Source organism: Carettochelys insculpta, chromosome 1, assembly GCF_033958435.1.
Source record: "Carettochelys insculpta isolate YL-2023 chromosome 1, ASM3395843v1, whole genome shotgun sequence".
NCBI lineage: Eukaryota > Metazoa > Chordata > Testudines > Carettochelyidae > Carettochelys > Carettochelys insculpta.
In genome coordinates, this window is record NC_134137.1 from 108,999,908 (window position 1) to 109,023,561 (window position 23,654).

Below are 23,654 nucleotides of genomic sequence, written 5' to 3' on the forward strand. Positions count from 1 at the left end.
GATAGCTTTGATTTTATATCCTCCTTGTATAGCTTTCAAACAGTTTTTTAAGCATAAGGAGATAGAAAAATACACAGTGTTATATGGATTAAGAATTTTTTTTTTCAAAAACTATTATAGATTCACAGATTTTAAGACCGGAAGAACTATCTTTCCAACAATCACTGAAAAAAATTCCTTTCCAGAAAAGATCAATTCTGGATCTTTAACTAATGTTTAGAGGCATTTCCAACACTCACACCAGCCTGTTCTCCTCAAAACTGGCTTGGTCTGGCCAGAACCCTATGGACGGAAACCAGAATTAGAAAATTTCACGCAATTTGGGTGGGGGATGAGAGGGAAAAAGCGGGGGAACCAGGAACCAGGCAGCAGTATGGCTCCCAGCTCCCTTGGGGTTGCAGGAGCCTGAAAACTTACCAACGCACCAGCACTGGTCAGTTTCCTGGCCGCAGTCAGTGGAGAGTAGCAGGGAGCCACACTGCCCCCTGGTTCCCAGCTCCCAGCCATTCTTAGAGCCAGAAACTAGGCAGCCACCTCGTTTCTGTCCCCTACCCCCACCGCAATTGCTGGAAATTTGAGTTACGTGACAATGCACAGGAGTGTAACCCGCATGTAACTCAGGGGTCTACTGTACTTGTTTATTTGTAAAAATCCACTTACTTCTCTTTCCAAATACACATTTGGTTCTAGTGTTTAATTTCGTGCAAGCTGTTTCTTTTGAAGTTCAGCTATATATTATCTGACCCACTATCAACATTTTGCTCTCCTTCACACAATATTCTGAACTTTATCTTCTTATAATTTTACTTGTGTTCCATTTTTTTCTTCTCCTTAATCTACACAGTTCCCACAGCATAAAACAAATCTTGTACAAAAATATTTTTATTTTAGCATGCTTTTTTTCCGGCGTGCAATTATGATGGCAAAAAGATTTCGGACCACCATGTTTTTTTAAAAGTCATCTCATTAATATGTATTAACAAGAAACTTCCAAAATACAGATTTATATCTAATTTAAGCATATATTTTATTGGCTTTGCTGACCACAGCCTTGTTACTAAGGTAGAACAGTGGTGAAAGACTAATAGAGGAAATCAGTACCGATAGAGCAGTGATGGGCACTCTGCTGCCTGCATGCTGCCCATCGAGATTTTGTGTGGTCCTTTGGAAATTTTATTTACCTTTGCCCAAGCACAGGATTCTCAGATTCCACTGGTTTCTGCCTGCATAGGATTTTTTCCCCCTCGCAGTATTACTAAAGCGATGGCTTGTGAAGTGAAGTACATGCCAATTGCACACAACATTGACTATGAGCCCCACACACTCCCTTTGTGTCCAAAGCACTGCTATGATTCAATGGGCACACCCTGCAAATTCCAGGTATGTGACCACACTTACTGAAACTACAGTATTCCTGGGGACCATCTTGGTTACAACAATCCTACATGGAGGGTCTCTCATGATCTGCTACTGCTATTCCCAAGCTGTTTATGGGATAACTATAGACAAGACATGTGCTTTTCATGCAGGTTTCAAGACCAGCAGCAAATTTGGGGCCCAGTTCTACACAAATACAATTCTAACTGTCTTTACATATGTGGTCTCAGTGAAATCAATGGAACTACTCACATGAGAAGTATGTATGTATTTGAGCTATATTGCATGGGTATAAGCAAAACTAGGGCCATAACAAACAGAACTATGCACAAAGGTTTCCTAGATAGTTAAATAAATGGTTATAGTGTTTCATTTCAGACAATATGCTACACAAACTGTATCAGCAGCAGTCCTCTCCACAAACCAGAAATAATTAGAAGTTCAGCTCCAAGAACAGCTGCTCATCTAAATACTAAATTTTATGCATGCTGTTCATACTGCTGTGTTTCAACAAATATCACAAGAACCATATTACTTGGGAGTTTGTGCCTCATAAGAGATAAAGTCATTAAGCTTAAAAACGTCTTCTGTAGAAACCCTGAAAATATTTATAAATATTTTTTCCATTCTGCAAGGCTGATGCTAGCAGAACAACTTGAACACTTAGCATAGAATCAGCATTACCTAAAGACTCCCAGGCTACATCTACACTATGCATATTCAACACCTCATTAGCATGCTGGTGGCTGCAGCTCTTTGAAATTGCCGCTTTTCGCTGCCGCACAGTTCATCCAGACGGGGGTCCTTTTTGAAAGGATCCCGGGAACTTCGAAATCCCCTTATTCCTATCATCAGATAGAAATTTACATGGCCATTTAGAAGATCTGGGCTAATGTAGACATGGCCCAGCTGATAAAAAATACAGCAAAAATCATTGGAAAGAACATACTTGAAGAGGCTAAAAAATCTGCAAAACAAAAGTTCTCCCTAAATATAGCTGGTGAAACACATTAACTATGGACCAGTCCCTTCCATCCCCCAATATCTAAATATCAGATAAGCTTATCTTGAAAGTCTGTCGTAAGTGTCTTAGGTTAAAATTTAAAGTGTAGAAAATATCAAAACTATTGAGACAAAACTGAAGTGATCATTTTCCAGGTAAAGAAGCCCTAATTTTCTTAAACCACATTTTATCATTAGTGTAGATTGCACCTCTAAAAGCTGGTACACTCTTATCTAGGAACATCTGCGATCTGGCAGGATCACAGGTGTCGCCAGATGAGAGAGTAGCAGGACAGTGCAGTAGTAGGAGCCCTGTGACAGCAATGGGCCATGAAGTTGCTGGTGGTGGGAGCTGCAGCCGCCACCTGGCACATGGCAGCGGGGTCCAGGAGGGGCTGGGATCCCAATCCCCGTCTGCCCCACAGAAGCAGAGGCTGGGACGGGGAGCTTCTGTCTGCTCCACAGCAGCATGGGGCTAAGAGCTGGAGCATCCAACTGTCCTGTGGCAAGGCAGGAGCTGACTGGAGCCTGGTCGCAGCTCCTGGGAACCTGGGCTAGGGCCAGTGTCCTAGGGGAGGCTGAAAGCTGGAGCTGCAGCAACTTCAGGGCACAGTGCTGTCTAGTTGCAGAAGCCTTGGACCTCCCCTCAACCAGCAAATTCTCTTGTTCAGGACCTGTCAAGCTCTGAGCATGCTGGATAAGGGAGGTGGCGACTTGTACTTTATTGTTGCAGAACTGTGCCAAGTGTGGAGGTAGTTAGGTCCTGAATCATAACTGAATTTTTATGTGAACAAAAACAAGCTGTGAATAGTATGCATCATGGGTCAGCAACCTTTCCAAGGAGGAGTGCTGAAATTTGACCTTTTGACCTCTATGTATGATCCAAGTGACAGTGATACCTTTTAAAAGCCCTAGTTACAACAGATATAAAGAAATAAATTAAGATGCAGAGCTTTCCCGTTAGGTGGTTGGTAGCATTAGCTGGTCTTTTGTTAATCCCCAGGCGGCATGGCTTTGAGCAAGCTCCTGGGTGCATGGGGAGGAGTGGCGGGGCTGAGCTCCTGCCTTGCATGCTGATGAAATCAGCTCACATGTCATTCTTGGCACCCATTCCAGCGGCTGCTGACCCTTGCTGTACATAATATATTCTGCCAGAAATTGAAAACATTAAATCATAACTTTATAAGAAATTTAAATTCAAGAAATAGACTGGCAATGCTAATTTAAAAAGTTGCTGGGGATAAATAAATTTAATTAAAAAAAGCTTAGTGCTTATGGGTGTGTAACACCACCAGACCTGGGTTGCCGGCCCAAGCGACAGAACCTACGAGTGTAGGGTCTAAAGCCCTGCATCCTACCACACGAGCTAAAGGCCAGCTGGCTCTTAGCAGAGACTTCACCCACCCCAGATGAGGTCTCAGTGCCTCTGGGTACTACATGCTTCCCTGGGCTGAGGAAGCATGTCCCGAGCTTCTGAGACCTTCCAGCAGTTCTTCCTGGCCAATGCAACAGTTGTAATACCAACAGACCCAGGTTGCCAGCACCAGGGACAGAACCTGTCAGCATAGGGTCTAAAGCCCTGCACTCTACCACATGAGCTAAAGGCCAGCTGGCTCTCAGCTGAGGCTGTAGAGCAGAGACTTCACTCACCCCAGATGAGGTCTCAATGCCACTGGGTACTACAGGTGCTTAATACCATAACTGAAAATATTGCTATTTGCCACTAAATATGCCCTTAAAGATCAATTAACTGCTAGTGGCAAATGGACAGATGAGATGAAAGAAGTTACTTACTTTGTGCAGTAACAATGATTCTTCAAGATGTGTCCCTCCGTGGGTGCTCCACAGTAGGTGTTGGGCTCACCTAGTACCACAGGATGGAGACTTTTTCTTAGCAGCACTCAGTGGGGCTGAGTAAGTGCAATCCCAGAGCATGCCATTTGTCACGGTATTGTCTGTGAGAATCTAGAGTTCTGTTTTGAATGTGCAGCAGGAAATACTTGCAAGCATTGAAAACAGCTGGTTACTAGAGAAGGTTAATATGTAACCTCTGTTCATCCCTGGTCCATTGACTTTGGACCCGATGTTGCTGGCAATGTGCTCCCCAGCCAAGAAGAAAAGCATCCATCGTAATTGGATAGGCTGGTTGGGCATAATGAAACAGGACCCCTACTAGGGTGTTTCATTCTTGGGTCCACCAGCATAAGGACTCAGTTACCTTTTGAGGTACTGGTACCTGTCTGTGTATTTGATATCTGCCAGGGATATATACTGACCCCAGCCAATGCTGAAGGCAGAGAAAAAGTAGCTGAGCACTGGGGACAATGTAAGTAGCGACCAAGGAGGCGAGCCAATGTAAGGAGGCAAACACATGTAAGAACAGGAGCTGGAGGGCTGAGGGTAAGTTGTGATATAAGGCCTTTTATAGCCTTGTTGCACTACTTAGGGAGATAAGCTCACGCAGTTGTGGAGTTGAGCCAAATTCCTACGAAATTGATGCATGCGGTAGGTTTCAGGATTGATTTGGCAATGTTTATAAAGGAACCCAAGGGATTGTAGGAGCTGTCTCATGAATTGGATCATGGTTCTTGTAACATCCTGTGATGGTCCTCAAAAGGAGAAAATCATTGAGATACAAGAATATGGTGATGTCTTACCCTCTGAGGTGCAACTGCTGGTGTAAGGACTCTGGTGAATACCCTGGAGGCAGATGAAAGCCCGAAAGGAAGGACTCTGTATTGATAGTGTTGTGCTCCAAGGGTGAAATGCAAGAAACAACTGTGGGCAGGGTGAATGGTCACTAGGAAAAAAGCATCTTAAAGGTCAAGGGCTGCGAACCAGTCTCTCTCGTCCAGTGCAGGGATTACAGAAGATAGTGTGGTTATCTTGAAATGCTGATTGAGAACGTATTTGTTTAGTTGCCCTAGATCTAGGATGGGTCTCCAACCCCTTTTTCTTTTCTGTTAAGAAGTAGTTTGAGTAAAATCCTTTCCCCTAATGTTGTTTGGGAACTTCTTCTATGGCTCCAATTTGTAAAAGGTGTAGAACTTCAAGCCATAATAAGTTCTCATGGGAAAGGTCCCTGAAGTGAGGCTGGTAAGGGGGTAGGATGTTGGAGGGATGGAGAGTAGAGGGATAGTATATCCCTGGGTGATGACGTCTAACACCCATCTGTCTGTGGTTAGTAACATCCACTGGTGGTAACAGGGATGTAGGCAGTGATGGAACATTTGATAGTTGTGCACTAGAGAGTGTAGGAGGTTTGACGAGCCCTTGACCCAAACTTGAAACCTGCTGTTTCGAGACCAGTGGAGGAACAGAGCGGTTATTTGGGGTTTTGTGCCTCTGATTTCTTGGTCTAGTGGCATTTCATTGATAAGATTTGTAGGACTGCTTTGCAAATAATTGTATATGGCTATGGCTGCTTTATCAGGCCGAGTTTAGTGCCATCTGCAGTGCTGTTTTTCCTGCAGTGTGGCCTTCCTGAACTATAAATTTCAGGGTAGGTCTCTTGTCTTCAGGAAGAAGAGAGATTATTGGGGAAAGTTTAGAATAACTGTCAAAGTTGCAATTGGCTAACAGAACCAAATAACTAGCTATGTATAGTTGGAGCATAGAAGATGAATAGATCCTTGTACCAAATAGCTCCAGGTGCTTATGCTCCTTGTCAGCAAGGGTATTTTTGTACATTGATGATTTTGCAACATCACCAGAGAATTTGGTTGTGGGTTCAAGAACAAAAAGTCCATGCTCTTTGCTGGGACAAAATATTTTCCCTTAACCCGTTTGTTGGTGGGTGTGGCCGGGGCAGGCTTTTGCCAAACCTCATCTGCTGACTCCATTATGGCCTCGTCAACTGCTAATCTGGCACTTGCAGGTGGTTGTAAATATTTTTAGAAGCTTTTGTTGCTTCTCAGGTATTTCTGTTAAAATAGCCTCCAGGCTGACCGGCACTCTCAAACGTATCCTGGAATTGTTTCAGGATGTCAGGAAAAGACTGGTGTACAGACAAGAGTGCTCTTCTGTGGGACACGGCAGATTGAGCAGGTGGTGAATCAGAGGGTAGGTGTGACTCAAGAGCATCCGGCAGGTCAGTATCATTCAATTCTATGTCTTTCCCTTTATGTGAAGAAACCGACAAGATAGGAGATGTCTGGTCCTGTGGCACAGCACAGGGTGCTCTTGGAGTCATCCCTAATGGGACTGCTGTAGTGGCACAGTGATCAACGTGATCAAGGTCTGGAATAGTAAGGTTCATGTGGATGGCGACGGTAGCGATGATCTAAATAATAATGCACTGCATGGGGTGCCCTCAGGGACGAATGTTGAGACAAACAGGTGCTTCTACAGTCAAAATATCTACTATCCCTAGAAGAACATGGTGATATGAGGGCTTCTGGAAATTTACCACCCCTTCTAGTGAGCTGTCTCTGTAATCTGCAGAGTAATAGGAATGAGGAAATGATAATACATTGGTGTCTTGTAATAGTGATCCCTGTGATGGCAGGGTGGACTGGTGGGAAACAGTGTCCCTATAGTGACTTAGTTAAAGAACAAGAGCTGTGGTTCCCTGGGGGAACTCTTGTTTAGCGTTGGCTTTTCACGGTGCCATTGGTGAGAACTGGTGCTGTGCCAGGGTTTGATGTTGCTCTCCTGGTGCTGGGACAGAGCACAGCACCGCATGTTCCTGTGGCACTGATGAAGGCTGTGTATCAGCTGGTGCCGGCTGCGCACTCAGCACGGCAGCCACCGCTTGGACTGCCAGTGATGGCCATGCCACTGTTTCAGGCAATGCTGTTGCTGCGGGCACTTAAGCTGCTTTTGCTGAGGTACGGCTTTTCGTTTTAGAAACAGAGATGAGCTTGGGCTTTTGTATGCCCAAAGTGCCTTGTTCATCTCCCGTGCTCACTCTGGGCAGGGAGCACAAAGGGGAAGGCTTACTTTTTGCCTTAATCCCCAGTGAAGAAGGGGTAGTGTCCCTGGCAGAAGGGATGTTTCCTGGCATAGAAAGCCAGTCTGGCAGTGGCTTGAAAGCTTTATCAAAGAGGCACATTTTTAGTCTCAGCTCCCTGTCCTTTCCAGCTCTTGTGGTTAGGTTCTTACAATGAGAGCATTTTGGAGGAATAGGAGCTTCTCCAAGGCAGTGAATACATTCCTCTGAGGTGGGCATAGGACTGCGGCACTTTGAACATTTTTTAAATCCGAGCGTTAAAGATATTTTTATGTTCTTCTACTTTAATTTTGTTTTGTTTCTTCTGCTCTCTCCTTGTTCTTTTTTTTGTTTTTTTTTTTTACAAACAGGTCACATCAACAAACTACGTATAAGGAATATGAAGCTATCGAGAAAGAAGGAAGTTCTTTTTTTTTTTGTAACTCACTTAAGTATGTTATAAACAAAAAACTATACATATAGAAATAAAGAACTAATAACTATAGACTAACTAAAGGCTAAGTATTCTCTATCTACAGGTCTGAAGGGAGAAGAGACAGCCAGGCTCCGTCTGCAGCTAAGGGAAGCTATAAAGGAACTGAGGAGAGACTGGGGCTGCACATGCTATCCCTAGTGGTGGGTATGGCATTTGCTGGGATTGCACATGTGCAGCCCAGCTGAGTGCTGCTAAGAAAAGTCTCCATCCTGTGGTGCTGGGTGAGTGCAACACCTACTGTGGAACACCCACCGGGACAGCACTCGAAGAACCCTGATAAATTTTCTAACCAAAATTTCCTTATACTCCTGAAATGATAAATATGGACAAAAAGTAGAAGGGGTTTGTATAAATTATAGTGAAAGCAAAGTCTAACATTATGGAAGATAGGACAGTATCAGCATTAATGCGCTCATAACATGCTGTCCTTGCACTTTACCCATTTATATTCTTTGAGAATACAATACATTATTCTTTTGTGAGCATGTACAGTAAATTGCCCCATATTACAGACTTTTATAGACAATCACAAACCCTAGAAGCCTATCATTGCTGGATTTAAAGCCATCTCAACACTCTTTTACCAAAAACCAAATAAAACCTCTCTCAACTCTCAGGAAACTTTAATTGATATAAAAGGAGAGAACTCTATCACATTCTCAGGTACAACTCAGAAGCATAAGAGGTTGCTGCTGGGGGAAAACCTCCGGTAACCTTACTGAAAAGGGGATCCTCCGAGTGATGTGGTTCAGTTTAAATGCAGAACGCCACTGGTTTAGATCAGTGACTCTCAAACGTTTTGCCCCATGGCCCACCCCATTCATCACAAACCTTTCCACTGACCACCAGCCAACAGAATGTGTTTGCCTACCTCTAAATATCTTAAATACAAAATGATTCATATTAAGCTACTGGAGCATAAAATCATAAATACACAGCTATAACATAAGGCAGGCAAATATTTAGACCTTATGGTGTATATCATGTTAGTTTACCAAACTTAATTTTAAGTAAAATATTAACATGTCCAAAACAAAAGGTGTGAACGGTATCTTTACTTATGGCGGGGTGGGAAGCATTTTTTGGGTTGGGGGGGTCACACAACAGTGGAGAAAAAAAAACCCACAACTCCTCTTCCACAAAATTCACGGATGTGACCCTCAACTGAGACACATCACTCCCCTCATACCACAATGCCACAGGGGTGGGGGAGGGAAGAGGAGAGGACCAAGGCTGAAGGTTTGTCACAGACCAGAGTAACTCTCCTGGGATCTCAGGGCTATGAGATTTTTGTGAGCCTTCCTAGGCTCTGGGTGGAACTAAAAATGAAGGGTTCAGTGACTGGAAGGAAGCTGACCGGAGTGAGATGGGAGTGAAGGGTCTGGGTGGCCAATGGCAGGTACGTGTGAAAGGTCTGGACTGGAAGGAGGGTGCAAGAAGAGGGGTCTGGCCAATGAGCACCCCATAGCTCTGAGTGGTTCTTGTATCACTGTTACTGAAATAAAATGAAAGAGGCTTTAAGTGCAGAAAAAAATAAGTTTTGTTTTTGTTTCAGGTGAAAGGTCTGGGCTAGAGGGAGGGTGCCAGTGGGGGCTGAGGGTGGGGGGCACTGGCCAAGAGTTTGAGGATACAGGTTAGCATGTGAGTTCTGAGTGGGCAGATGGTGCAAGAGTGGCGTAGGGGGTCTGGGTCTTGTCAGGGATTTTTATCCCTTGGGCATTATTGTCCCCGTGGGCCAGGGGAAACAAGCCTTTGGCCATTAAACATCATTACAGGTACAGGTAGAATCTAAAGTCATATAGGCTGCCATTTAGCAGCCCCCTGTAAAGGTCACTCTGTGTCAGTTGGTTTCCCCGGTAACTTGAACTCATAAATAATTCATGACCTGAGATTCAAAATCCCGGCCTCTGATTGGGCACCTGTGGAGAGGTTCTAGAAACTTCCACAGGCTGGAGAACCTGGTTAAAAACCATGGACAAGATCATGAATATTAAAATCAAATCATAAATCATGCATGAGAACACCAAATAAAAGGCGGCGCAGCACAGCATCCAGAGTCAGTCTGGGGAGGTCAGTCAGTCTGGGCGCAGCACAGCAGTGAAGACGACTTTTCGAAGAGCTCCTAATTCAGAAGAGCTGAAATCAAAGCAGCATCTGCCTCTAGGCAGTGCTGCCCAGAGCTGATCACTGCAGCTCAGCCTGCCTCAGGCTGAGCTGTGAGGTGGTGCTGCCGCCTGAAGACTTTGCGAAGAGCTCCTGACTTTGCTAAGAGCTCCTGAGGCAGCACCAGCAGTGTCCATCAGCTGCTGTGGTGCCAGCCCCCATCTTTACCTCAGCGACCACAGCGATGAGGGAGCAACAAGCAGGCCCTGAGGTGAATCAGTCGGGTGGCGAACTGGCCTTATCACTAGGGTGAGGTACTGCGTACCCGGCTGTGAGGCCCAGGGTCTGCCATTCAAGCGGCACCCTCGCTCCCGCCGCCACCCACCATTTTGCGGCGTCGACGCCATCTTCCAGACGAGACCTACCTACCTGACTGGGACTGCAGCGACGGACACGTAAACTACCACAGGCCTGAGGCCTAGCCCAGGCCATTTGAACTACCACAGGCCTGAGGCCTAGCCCAGGCTGTTCTCTCAGACAACTCAATACTTTGGGCATTGTGTCCCCACATCGGGGGGTTCGGGGTCGCGACCCGGACCGCGCCCTTCCAGGGCCAAGGAGGGGCCACACCCAGGGGCTCGACCCCAAGGCCGGGCCTAACTGCCCAGATTAAAATTACTAACTTGAGAACTGCACACTTGTATTAATAGTTTTATAGTTATAGTTTAAATCAGTTAAATTGGTTGCCTAGTTAGTAGTAGTAGCCAGATATATGTACTTGTTAACTTAAGGTGCAGGTGAACTGACCCAGTGGAGGTTTAACCTCCCGGTTTCCCTACCTAATTCCCTTACCTATCCCTATCCTCCAAGCCCCAGCTGGGGAGGTTTCAAATTCCTCACTCAGTTGGGAGGAGGCCCTAGCAGGCAGAGCCCTAGGTTCTCCAATAGGCTGGCCTAGAAAACCAGCCAGGGTGTAAAGGAGGAAGGCATACTGACCTTCCCCTGCCCGGAGCTAAAATTAACTCAAATTCCTATACCTCTTTCCTTTTTCTTTCCTTCTAACTACCTTTTTACCTCCATCCTATTAAAGATAACCATACAGGTCTGCCTTATGGAGTCTTTACTACTTATTATTATTGTAAGTGTTTAAGCAATATATTAGTTGTTACAGTTTAATATAGAAGTAGTAGCTATAAGTGTTTAACAAAGTACAAAGCTTGTTCAAAAACGTTATAATGAATTGCCTTATGTGTCTGTTTTACATGTGTTGTTGCCTTTTCGCATGTTGTTGGTTTTGTTAATAAATATTGTAGTTGTTTGTATCTTCCAAGCCTTCCTCTCCTTGTCTCACCCTCCATCCTAAGAGCCAGCCTCCTGCCTGCCAGGGAAAAACCTCTCAGCCTCTCACGCAGTGGTATAGGGCAAGTGCACATTCCCGCGGCCTCCTGCCGGAGGTGGGTGGGAGCAGTCTGCAGAGGGGCGGGGCGACCTCTACTCATCGCTGGGTCTCCGCTGTCCCCTCCTTGTTCCATTCTCTAGGCCTTCTGAGGATCCAGACGGGTCACTGGTGTGGGGTTAGTGACCATTGCTCACAACTGCCTGCACCGACAGGTCTTGGTGGGAGGGGTTATATGAGGAAGATGGGATGGGAGTTCTGGGCATCAGTGGGTGCTTACCTGGCTCTATGCCCCCATCCACTCCCAGGCATCAGCCCCCATGGATCAAAGGGAGCAGCAGGGAAAGCCTCCAGGTGAGTGGTTTCCCATGCCACTATTCTCCCACGCAAGGGAGAGGGTGTGGCAGTGCACAGAGGGGATTCCTCCCCTTGTGAGTGGGATCCAGGCCATGAGGTTTAGGGTCCCTGCCCCCCCAACAGCAGGAAACCAGTGCTGACGCACCAAGTTTGCGGGGGTGAAGCAGGGTGGACCGGAGTGGCAGTATGTACTCCCAGATGCAGGGGGTGGGGTGGGGAGGGTCCAGAGGCCCCAGCCCCAAGGCCAAGGCCCACCTGCAAGATGATGATAGACCACAAGTAGTCTGTGGAACACATTTTGAGAATGACTGGTCTACAATCTAGGGGAAAAGCAAATTCAAATTTTCTTCTGCACTTGAACTCTCATTTCATTTCAACAACAGCGATACAAGAACCAATCAGAGCCATGAGGTACTCATTGGCCAGAGCCCCCTTCTATTTTAGCCCTTTTTATTCCCTTCCAAAGCCAAGAGTGGGGGCCTGGTGTCTGGGCAGCCCAGGGTCTCCATAAAAATTGCCCAGGCTCGCGCCTGGAGAGATACTCCAGCATCGCTTAACAGCGTTGAACCAACACGGGAGGCAATAGATACTGGTTATAAGCTCATGCTCGATTGGCGTAGTGAATGAGCGCCAGTGGTTGCTTCCGATGATGGGAGAGATCATCGCATCTCACTGGACAGTCACCGCCAGCCTTAAGCAGCCCCCAGCCAGTAGGGTACTGTTTCGCCACAGTTCGCTTGCCTCACTGGCTGCATGAGACTTAAGGTTCCCAAACCTGACAAGTGACTGAAATGAGCGCCAGACAAACCAACAAGAAAATTATTAAGAAAAGGAAAGCATCAAAGTTTCAAGCTTGCTTGTTGGAATGTACGGAACATGTTGACTGGTTTGACTGAAGATCTTCAGGACATCAGCAACATCTGAAAGACTGCTGTCATCAACGAGGAACTGAAGAGGCTCCAAGTGGACATCGCCACTTTGCAGGAGATGCGACTTGCAGCTTCAGGATCCCTAAAGGAAAAGGGCTACACCTTTTTCTGGCAGGTCAAAGGCCAAGAGGAACCCAGGGAGTACGGTGTCGGCTTTGCCATCAGAAACACTCTTCTGCAAATGGTGGAACTAGTCACAGGCGGATCAGAAAGACTCCTTCAGGTCAAACTTCAAACCTGCGCTGGTCCCATCCACCTGATCAGCGCTTATGCTCCAACTCTGAACGCCACACCAGAAGCAAAGGACAAGTTCTACAACGAACTCAGTGCCGCAATAGTGCAAATACCTGCTCGTGAACAATTGTACCTTTTGGGTGACTTCAATGCAAGAATTGGAGCCGATCATGACTCACGGCCCTCTTGCCTAGGTCACTTTGGTGTGGGAAAAATGAATGACAACAGACAGCGTCTCCTTGAACTTTGCACGTACCACAATCTGTGCATCACAAACACATTTTTCCAAACCAAGCCACAGCACAGAGTGTCATGGAGACACCCATGCTCGAAACACTGGCACCAATTAGACTTGGTCATCACCAGATGCAACAACCTCAAAAACATCCTCCTGACACACAGCTACAACAGTGCCGACTGCGATACAGATCATTCGCTAGTCTGCTCCAAGCTCAAGCTGAGACCCAAGAAGCTGCACCATTCTAAACCAACTGGAAGGCCCCGCACTGATGCCAGAAAGACAGCAAACTCAGAAAAAGCTGAAGTGTTCAGAGACACCCTTGAGGAGAATCTGCACAGCAGCCCTGGGGGTGCTGATGCGACATCCAAATGGCAGCATCTGAGGGACACAATCTACAATATGGCCTTGTCAGTGTTTGGAAGAAGAGCTGGAAACACAAACGACTGGTTCGAAGCTAACTCCGATGAGATGATTTCAGTCATCGAAAAGAAGCGCGCTGCACTTCTGGAGTATAAACGCTCACCAAGTCAGAGTACCCAGCAAGCACTCAGAGTAGCCAGAAAAATAGTACAGCAGACAGCCAGGTGCTGGGCCAACAACTACTGGCTTAAGCTATGCAGCAGTATCCAGACCTATGCTGACTCTGGTAATCTCAGGGGAATGTACGAGGGCACAAAGGCGGCAATGGGACCCATCCAGAACAAGACGGCACCTCTGAAATCCCAATCTGGTGAAGTCATCACTGACAAAGCCAAACAGATGGAGCGATGGGTACTACTCCGGGCTGTACTCATGCGAGAACACTGTGGTTGATACAGCCCTCAAATGCTGTCGAGCTCCTGTCAGTCATGGACGAGCTGGACCAGGAACCAACTGTGGTCGAATTGAAGAAAGCTATTTGACAGCACTGCAGTAGGAAAGGCCCCAGGCCAGGATGGTATACCACCAGAGGTAATCAAGTGTACTGTACTGGAGAGAAGGTGAGGTTCCACAGGATATGTGGGACGCCAACATTGCAACCTTGTATAAGAACAAAAGGAGACAGAAGTGACTGCAACAATTACCATGGAATCTCCCTCCTCAGTATCACTGGTAAATTGTTCGCTCATGTCATCCTCAGCAGACTCCAGAAGCTCGCTGAGGGGGTGTATCCTGAATCCCAGTGCGGATTCCGCGCCCAGAGATATACCATTTACATGATCTTCTCCCTGAGGCAGCTGCAGGAGAAACGCAGGGAGCAGAGGAAGTTACTCTATGTCACCTTCATCGACCTGACCAAGGCTTTCGACTCAGTCAGTAGGGATGGACTGTTTAAATTGCTCCACAAGGTAGGCTGTCCACCACGGTTACTCAAGATGATCCAGTCTTTCCACGAAGACACGAGAGGAACCATCCAATATGACAGCACATCATTGGATGCCTTCAGCATCAGGAATGGCATCAAACAAGGATTCGTCCTTGCTCTGACATTGTTCGGGATCTTGTTCACACTCCTCCTGAAGCACGCCTTTGGATCCTCAACAGAGGGCATTTTTTTTGCACACAAGATCTGATGGGAAACTTGTTTAATCTTGCAAGGCTGAAGGCTAAGTCTAAGGTGCAGGAAGTGCTCATTAGAGACATGCTGTTCGCAGATGACACTGCTGTAGTGACACACACAGAAGGCCAGCTTCAACAACTGCTGGATCAGTTCTCCAAAGCATGCAAGGACTTCGGGCTTACCATCAGCCTCGAGAAGACAAACGTACTTGGTCAAGACGTTGCTGAACCTCCATCAATCAGCACTGACAGTTACACGCTAGAGGTCATCCACGAGTTTACTTACCTCGGGTCCACCATCCCTGACACCCTGTCGCTGGAGTCTGAGCTAAACAGGAGGATTGGAAAAGCAGCCACAACTCTGTTCAAACTTAGCAAGAGAGTGTGGAACAACAACAAGCTGTACACTCACACCAAAATGCAAGTCTACAGAGCCTGCATCCTCAGCACCCTCCTCTACAGCAGCGAGTCTTGGACCTTGTATGCCCGCCAGGAAAAGAAGCTGAATGTCTTCCAATTGCGCTGCCTCAGGAGCATTCTTGGGATATCATGGAAGGACAGAGTGCCAAACAACGCCGCCCTCGAGCAAGCTGGAATTCCAACCATGCATACCCTCCTCAGGCAGCGGCAGCTCCGCTGGCTTAGTCACGTCCACAGGATGAATTATGGAAGGATCCCAAAAGATATCCTGTACAGTGAGCCAGCCTCTGGCAAAAGACCTCCTGGACGCCCCCAGTTGCGCTACAAAGATGTCTGTAAGAGGGACCTCAAGGAGGTAGACATCAACCCAGATAGTTGGGAAGAGCTGGTAGACGACCGCAGCAGCTGAAAGCAGGAACTACACAGGGGCCTTCAGAAGGGCGAGATGAAGATCAGACAGCTGGCAGAGGAGAAGCGAGGCTGTAGAAAGGACAGCAAGGACCTGCCAGACACGCACTACATATGTAGCAAGGACTGTCACTCTCGTATGGGCCTCCACAGTCAGTCAACACTGCAAATGACAATCTTAAATGGAGTTATGAAGGGCGCGATCCATAGTCTACGCAGACTGAAGGATGCCTGCCTTATTCCCTTCTCTAAAAACATTGTCTCCTAGTACACAAAATTCAGAAGACTATAGCTCTGGTATTTTTCATGAGTTCAATGAGCTTCATAAAATTTCAAGTGACTGGCTCCACATTATGAAAACTGTATGTATTTAAGCAGTCTCACAGCAAACATTGCAGCGTTGAAGCAGATAACTAGTTTGATGTGTAAAAAGCTTTTTATATGTATATAATAAATATCCTGCTGGGGTTCCCCCTATAAAATCTTCTGATAGGACAAAATTAAGCCTGAAGTGATAGTTCCATATATGGTGTCATGCCACTTCTTGATCATTTACATAGTTTCACAGTCATTTATAAAAGTTTTCCTTATGTGGGACAACCAGAGCTGTCCCATCCATAGAACAAGGTGAGGCGATTGTACCAAACTCCATGCTTTTGGGGGGCCCCCACGGCAGCCACTCCAGCCATCCTAAGGATGGGAAGGGGAATTACCTGAGGCAGGATGTGGTGGTGGACACCAGCAGCAGGGGGTTGCCTCCCTCTGCCCCATCACAATGCAGCATAAGCGGGAGCCTGCTCCACCGCATGCTCCAAGCCCGCTGAGCCCCATTTCTCCACAGCACTGGAAAGTGACTGGTGCTCCTAGCCACTTGTGGAGAAGTAGAACTCAGCGGGCTCAGAGGGTGCGGTGGAGCAAGGGAGGCTGCCGCTCACATTGCATGGCAACTGCAGGGGGAAGGCAAGGGGAGGTGACCGACTGCCTGTTACCATCCCCGTGCCTCTGCCCCAGAATGGCAGAGGGTCAGGAGGCAGGATGGAGGGTGAAGTGGGGAAGGGATGGGGCTTGAGGCACAGAGGATTGCCCAGACCCTCCGCCCTCCTGTCCCCTGTAGGACAACCATACTCCTGTACAAACTCATCTAAATTTAGCTATTCAACTATCCCTTCCCCAAAATGTTAATTGTTCCCAAAGAACATACCCACTCTTTAGAAAATAGGGCAGGAATAAAGCAGCACTCTGACATAGTGGCGTAACATAAATGGGCAAGAGTACTTGGAAAAGTGTAAAAGTTCATGTTTTCACATCCCACATATCTGCTGCACTGTCCCATTTTACTGGGCTTATTGCACACTATCGAAGATTAGATTTTTATTTACTCCTTCCTTACAGAACACATTATTTTTGTCTTTTGCTATTTAATCACAAAAGATTTTGCAAGAACAACAAGAAGTCCTGTGGCACCTTATACACTAACAGATATTTTGGATCATAAGCTTTCCTGGGCAAAGACCCACTTCATCAGATGCATGAGTGGGTGGGGGGGGGGTTCAGAGGGCTATTTAAAGAATGGGGTCCCGGAAAAAGGGAGGGCCAGAGCTGACAAGGTCTATTCAGTCAGGGTGGAAAAGGCCCATCATCAGTAGTCTGTATGAACAGAGGAAAAAACAGGTCAGATAAGACAGGTGGGAGATATCGTCCACTGTCAGTCTAATGTGGAGGTGTTAACACCTAGGGCAGAGAAGCTTCTTTTGTAAGGTGCAAGCCATTCCCAGTCTCTGTTTAATCCATGGTTAATGGAGTCAAATTTGCAAATAAATTGCAGCTCAGAGATTTCTCTCTCCATTTGATTTTTGAAATTTCTTTGTTTCAGGACTGCCACCCTCAAATCTGCTACTGAGTGTCCAGGGAGATTGAAGTATTCCCGCACAGGCTTCTGCACATTACCGTTCCTGCTGTCTGATTTATGTCCATTTATTCTTTTATGTAAAGACTGTCCAGTTTGGCCAATGTAAATTCCAGTGGGGCATTGCTGGCACGTGATGGCATATATTTTATTCGTAGATATACAGGTAAAGGAGCCCCTGATGATATGGTTGAGAACTGAGGAAGCGTTGTTCCAGGTCAGCCATAAAGATGATTCAAATCAGTGGCACTGCTATGGGCACCCACATGGCCCCACAGTATGCCAACATGAGACTCGGAGTGGCTTGCACCCTACAAAAGAAGCTTCTCTGCCCTAGGTGTTAACACCTCCACATTAGACTGACAATGGACCATATCCCCCCCATCTTATCTGACCTGTTTTTCCCTCTCTCCATGCAGACTACTGATAACAGGCCTTTTCCACCCTGACTGAATAGACCTTATCAGCTCTGGCCCTCCCTTTTACTGGGACCCCACTCTTTAAATACCCCTCTGAAACCCCCCACCCTCCAACTCATGCATCTGTTGTAGCAGGTCTTTGCCCACGAAAGCTTATGCTCCAAAATATCTGTTAGTCTATAAGGTGCCACAGGACTTCTTGTTGTTCTCGAAGATACAGACTAACACAGCTACCTCTCTGAAAGGATTTTTCATGAGTGAAGCCACATATATATATAATTGGAGATATACATCTCCTAGAACTGGAAGGGACCTCAGGAGGTCATCTAGTCCAATCCCCTGCCCCCTCTGATACCTATTTGCTCTAATTAGCCTCCTCAAGGATTGAGCTTGCAACCCTGGGTTTAGCAGGCCAATGCTCAAACCACTGAGCTATCCCTCCCCATCTAACTTCTAATTTCCATTTGCTCCCAATCTGATCACACACGATTTATTTCAAGAATCATATCTTCAACATCATGTCAAACTGCTCATCTTCCTCAGGCTTTCTGACCAACGGTAGAGGTGGTCACTTCCACTTCAAATTTGTTCTACCTATTCTAATACTTCTTTCTTCTATCATTTCCTAGAACACCTGGTCCTGTCCCCCACTTCTCCATGAAGAATAATTTTTTGATTCCTCCTGTGACAACCTTAGCCCCCTCACCCAACTGTTTATGATTACAACTCTAACCTTGCCTCAGCTCTCACTGATTCTTCCATCCTATGCATCCAGATACACAGAACTAAAAGCCTATTGCTAGCATGAGCAGCAGGTGCATTAGGCCAGGGGAACTCTGCCATGGCACCCCACTGTGGGATGTCACAGCTTTTTTTACTTTATTATGCTCTAGTTCTGGACAGCTGAGGAGGCAGTATGTGCTATTCAGCTTCCCTGGTTTATCAATAACCTCCCCTAAGCTCCAGAGAGACTACTGATGAACTCAGGAAGCTGAGTAACACATACTGACTCCCTCAGCTGCCTCAGAACTTGGATGGGGCATACTGTAAGTATCTTTGAATAGATGCTTTTTCCCCAGAGAACCTTGGGTCTCGGAGAGAAAAGGGAATCATGGCTTTCCCGTTTCCATGGCTGGAGTTGATTCAGAGTGCCTCTGGCCAGGGCAGGAGCGCTTAGAAGCCCCAAAGAGATTGGGTGGTGGCTCTAGACACAGGACAGAGGACACAGGTGGAAAGGGTGGAGCTGGAGGCTAGCCTCTCCAAAGGGGGGCTTCACCCGCTGCCCATGAGTGCATAAACCTGAGCTCACTGGTGAGCAAACCAACATAGTTTTTAATCAATTATTCATAGGAGCTATGTCTACACTAGAAGCATCTGTTGTTAGAAGTCACTGTAGACAGGGAAATCTCCACAGAACCTCTGTCAATAGATTGCATCTACACACAATTTGCTCTGTCGACAGAGAACTGCCAGACTAAACTGCCCTCTGGTGCCAGAAAGCAAACGGCTGCCTGGCAACCGGAAGCCCTCTTTGAACAGAGAAGTGTCTACACTGCTCTTCTATCGACAGTACTCTGTCGGCAGATTGTTATGCCTGAAATTTTTGAGGGATAATACTGCTGAGGCAAATGCAGAGTTCTGTCGAGAATCTGTGGACAGAATGCTTTAAGTGTGTAGATGCTCCCTGAGTTATGTCGACAGAAAGGCACCTCCTGTCAACAAAACTCTCTAGTGTAGACCCAGCCAGGATGTCTCACTGCCTCCATCATCTTCTCACTTCTATCCCTTCTCACTGAACAGAATTTACAGTATTTTCTTTCTGCTAATGGAAAGTCATAAAAGAACCTACTGCCTTATTACTAGGTAACTTTTATTCAGTCCAGCTTAGCATTGAGGGTGAGAGATGGGAGGATCTAGCCCAGGGCCAGGCAAAATACAACCCACAGGCTGGATCCAGCCTACCAGGGCTGCATATGGCTGTATGCATGCCCTGCCCAATGCTCAGGAAAGCCAGCTGCAGGGCTCTGCGAATGTACAGAGCCTAGGGGAGGCCTATGCAAGGGAATGGAATGCAGGAACCCTAGCTAATGAACCTGCTGGACTGCTGGCTGGGAGCTGCCCAGATAAGAGCCTCCCAGCCCAAGCCTAGCTCTGGACCCCAGCCCCTCCAACACTCTGTACCCCTGTTCCACGCAACTCGAACCAAGTGCAACCCTGCTCCTGTACCCATATCCCTTCCCAGACAGCACCCTCCAGCCCCCACACCTCTCTTCCAATTCAGAATCCTCTCCTGCACCCAGACGCCCTTCTGGACCATGCCCCCACGACCCCCTCACTAAAAGGACACTCTCCTCAACCCACATTCCTCACAGCTCCCACACCCACTCCTGCACCAAATCCCTTAGCTCAAGCTCCCTTCTGCATCCAACCTCCATACTAGACCCCATACCACCTCTATGAATATTATGAAAGTGTGTAGTTCTTGACCACTTACAAAAGCCTTGGAGTGGGACACCCCCCCGTCCCATCAAAAATTATTGCCACCCTGATCTAGCTGCTAGAGAGGGCTGTTATTCACTCTAGTTTGGTCAGTAGAAAGATCCATAAACCCTGAAATACAAGAAAAAGAAACAGGTAAGAAAGATTCGGAGAACAAAGCTACTGGCTGTGAGAAAGCAGGAACCACAAGCCAGTGGTAGAAGTATGGGAGATGAATGTAGAGGAAAGGCCAGATAGGAAGCAGCCTGTGCTGGCAGAGGGCCACCATTGGCTGAAGCAGGATGAGCGTGTGCAAGTGTTCCAATGAGGGGACCTCATACCTTGTTAATGGACTGCCTGCAAGGACAGAGTTAGAAATCATTAGACTAATTAGTTTTCTTGCAGCGGTTAAAGTAGTTGTGTTAGGGTATTTGCCCTATTATGACTTTGTTATATCATTACCATTTGTGAGTTAAGAGGGACTCAAAGGAGGACTAGACCCCACAGAACTAAGCATTTATAGTGCCTAAAGGCCTTGCCTCTGAGCTTATAATTGCATGATCTGTATACCAGACATCTTAGAGTAGTGATTTTCACCTTTCTGCCTCCGCATTTGTAGACCACTATGAAATGCTCAATGGAGCTCTTTGGAAATCTTAGGTATAGCCTGCAGACCCCTGGGGGTCCATGAACAACAGCCTGGAAAAAACCCTGATCATGAGGGAATTGCTGTGACAATTCTCACAGTGTACCTTGTGGTAGGCTTGGTCACAATACACAAGACTTCACTATTCTTTCATACCTTGATGCTTATCTGCCCTTGATCAGCCTATACACACAGTCTACGTGCTTTCTTTCGTCACTGAAAAGTCCTTAATTTCACTTTACCCAATAACAAGAGCACCTCCAAACAGACTCAATCCTCGTATCACAACCATTAAAGCAACATTTTCTTCCTCATCAATAGATCTTCCACAATCTTTGTACTTATGTAGACAAGCATTTACAAACACCACAGACTATTTAAGCATATGATACATGTACACAAAGCATGCACAACCTTAAACAACCAACCAAAAGGAAGTAGGAAAGTAAGAAGCATGATTAAATGATAAATTTTGAAGAGTCAGTCAGGCAAATGCATCTTTCATTAAATGGAAATCCAGCTTAAATGGAAAGGAGTATAGCTCTGAGTGTTAAGATGACATATGATCAAAAAAGCTGTAGAAAAAAAGAAAAGAATATTTTAAGTATATCAGGCAGGAAGTCTGAGAATCATATTTCTAAACCAGAAACTCCAATAATCAGAAAAAAATACCAGCTATCAAAAGGAAGATGCTGAGGGCTGAGATATGTACTCAGGAGCAGGTAACTTAGATGCATGGTAAATATGCATAAGATGTACAAAATAAGTTTATTAGGCGATGAGCTTTCATGGGGCACACTCACCTCTTCAGATCTGGAATTAATTTCGAAGAAGTGGGTCTGCCTCACAAAAGTTCATCACCTAATAAAATAATATTTTTAGTCTTTGAAGTGCCACACTTTTTTTTTTTGTTTTGTGAATATACAAACTAACATGACTACCTCTCTGTGATTATACATAAGGCCCATGTCTACACTAGCAATGAACATCAAAATTACTTCTGAAGTTAGGCCTTACTTTAAAGTTAAGCATGGAGTATCTACAAATTATACATTACTTCGAAATCGTGATCAAAGTAAGATGGCCCAAATTCAAAGTCCTTATTCCATTCGCGGGATGGGAATAGCGCCCTGTTTCGAAGTGTAACTTCAAAATAGACGCGCCCCGTCCCATAACTTCGAAGTAGCGGATCTGCCATGGAGGCGGCCCACAGAAGCCTGGAGATGACCCAGCCAGCCCAGACGGGGACCTATCGTCACGGCTGGCTATGCATAAAGACATAGCTACCCAGAAACTCCCCAAAAACACTGCGGCGCCAGCGGCCCTCAGCCAGGCATGTCAGCCAGCGAGGAGCCCTGTGCCCCTCTGGAGCCCACCAGTGAGCCCAGCCCAGCTCTGAGGGGCGGGCGAGGTCCTGCTCCAAACCAGCATGTGGAGCTGGTTTGCTGACGTGTACAACTGGCTAGTTAGGGGCCTCACCAGCCAGGGCACCCTACCAGGGGTAGGGGGCACATAAGAAGAAAGGCGAAGGAGCTCCAGCAGGCCTACAGCCAAGCCTGGGATTCGGTCAGCCGACTGGGGGCATGGCCCACCTGGTGCCCCCATTATGATGCGCTCCACCGCCTCCTCGGGCTGAAGGAGGTGCAACTAGTGGAGCATCTCCTGAACACTGCTGCCCACACCACAGAGACCAAGAAAGAGATGAAGGCGGCCACGGAGGACAAGCCGGGACCCTCAGGCACCACCAAAACACACCCAGGGGACAGAGGCTGGAGCAAGGATAAGGGTTCCAGCAATGGGACACTCATCACCACCATCCCCTTTGGGACATTGAGCCAGGACACCTCCAGTCAGGTGTCACTGGAATTCATGGAGGTACCAGTTGGTAGGTATGGGGCATTTGGGATGCCTCGGGGGGGGGACTGTCACAGGCAGCGGGGGGCCTCATGCCCGTGTGATACTCAGCACATACCCCAGCACAGCCCCCCCACAGTCCCCACACCTGGGAAAGCAGAGGGAACCGAACCCAGCCAGATCCTCACCAGGTGGGAACCCCTCTGCACCCAGGATCCCAGGAGCACCCCGCCCCCCGGGACATCTGACACCAGGGGCTGTGGCGGGGGGCCAGCAGAGCAGGGGGCCCCAGAGTCAGGACACAAGACTCACAGACCATCTCCCTGTCCCCTTCTGTCTCCACAGGTCCGCTGTCCAGGAGCCACCCCAGACCAGTATGGGACCAGCCAGCAGCTGAGGAGGGCCAGGAGTCAGGCACCCCACCTCAGCCCGCGTTCCCATGGGGTCACCAACGGGCCAGGTGCTGCCACTTATGGGGATGAGGAGGCGGTCGCCAACAGGGTCATCCTGTGGAAGATAACTGCAGTGCTCTGGGACTGGCTGGCAATGGAGCAGGAGGTGTGAGTGGCAGATAGCTTAGAAACTCTGATCCAGCAGCAGACACCCACCTCTCCCAACCTCCCGCTCTCTCACCAGCCCACTCCGCAGCATCTCCTGCAGCCGCCTCCCCCACCCCCCGGTGCAGCTGCCAACCTTGGGACCCTGCTCCTGCCTGCCCCCGGCCCCCTGCCTGGCACTCAACCACTGACTGGTGGCCAGTGCCACCCAGGGCGAGCAGGTCCCTCCCTCCTTACCAGCTCCCCCATCCTTCCCATGGCTCCCGCTGATCCTGAGGCTGCCGTACCCCACCCCCAATGCCCCTACCTTCCCATTGTCGAGCCCCAACCCAGCCTCAAAGGGGTCCCTGCAACTGGGGCAG

General features: G+C 47.4%; 1 protein-coding gene across 5 annotated transcripts in view; it reads right to left on the reverse strand.

The window, feature by feature from the left end:
- The window catches only part of GGACT (gamma-glutamylamine cyclotransferase), a 122,752-nt gene that overhangs the window by 87,135 nt on the left and 11,963 nt on the right, over positions 1 to 23,654 (reverse strand). Inside the window, exon 1 of one of the 5 annotated variants that reach the window (XM_074989695.1) lies at positions 4,174 to 4,331. The exons of the other annotated variants lie outside the window; for them this stretch is intronic. The gene's annotated coding sequence lies outside the window, so the exon portion shown is untranslated. Of the gene's footprint in view, positions 1 to 4,173; positions 4,332 to 23,654 lie in introns of those variants that run through there. 5 annotated transcript variants of the gene reach the window in all.